At 26.3% G+C, this 232-nt stretch overlaps 1 protein-coding gene across 1 annotated transcript in view; it reads right to left on the minus strand.

Annotated features, from left to right (window-relative positions):
- Positions 1 to 232, minus strand: part of LOC111832665 — a 9,508-nt gene that overhangs the window by 7,330 nt on the left and 1,946 nt on the right. The gene's annotated exons all lie outside the window — the stretch shown is intronic.

Below are 232 nucleotides of genomic sequence, written 5' to 3' on the forward strand. Positions count from 1 at the left end.
GGGTGTTATTGGTTTGTGAGTTATATGGAGTTTTAATGACTTTAGATGTTAGGTAGAATCTGTTGTTATTCAATCAAGATTTTACAAAACTCTTTTAAAGTTTGGTGTTATTAGTTAATGATTTGTAAAGAGTCATTCAAAATCTTCATAAATATGGAGTTATTGGATACAGAGTTTTACAAAGTCATTAAAAGTTCTGTGTTATTCAATTAAAACTAAAGAATCTCTTATT

This window comes from Capsella rubella, unplaced genomic scaffold (genome assembly GCF_000375325.1).
Source record: "Capsella rubella cultivar Monte Gargano unplaced genomic scaffold, Caprub1_0 scaffold_1, whole genome shotgun sequence".
NCBI classification, from domain to species: domain Eukaryota; kingdom Viridiplantae; phylum Streptophyta; class Magnoliopsida; order Brassicales; family Brassicaceae; genus Capsella; species Capsella rubella.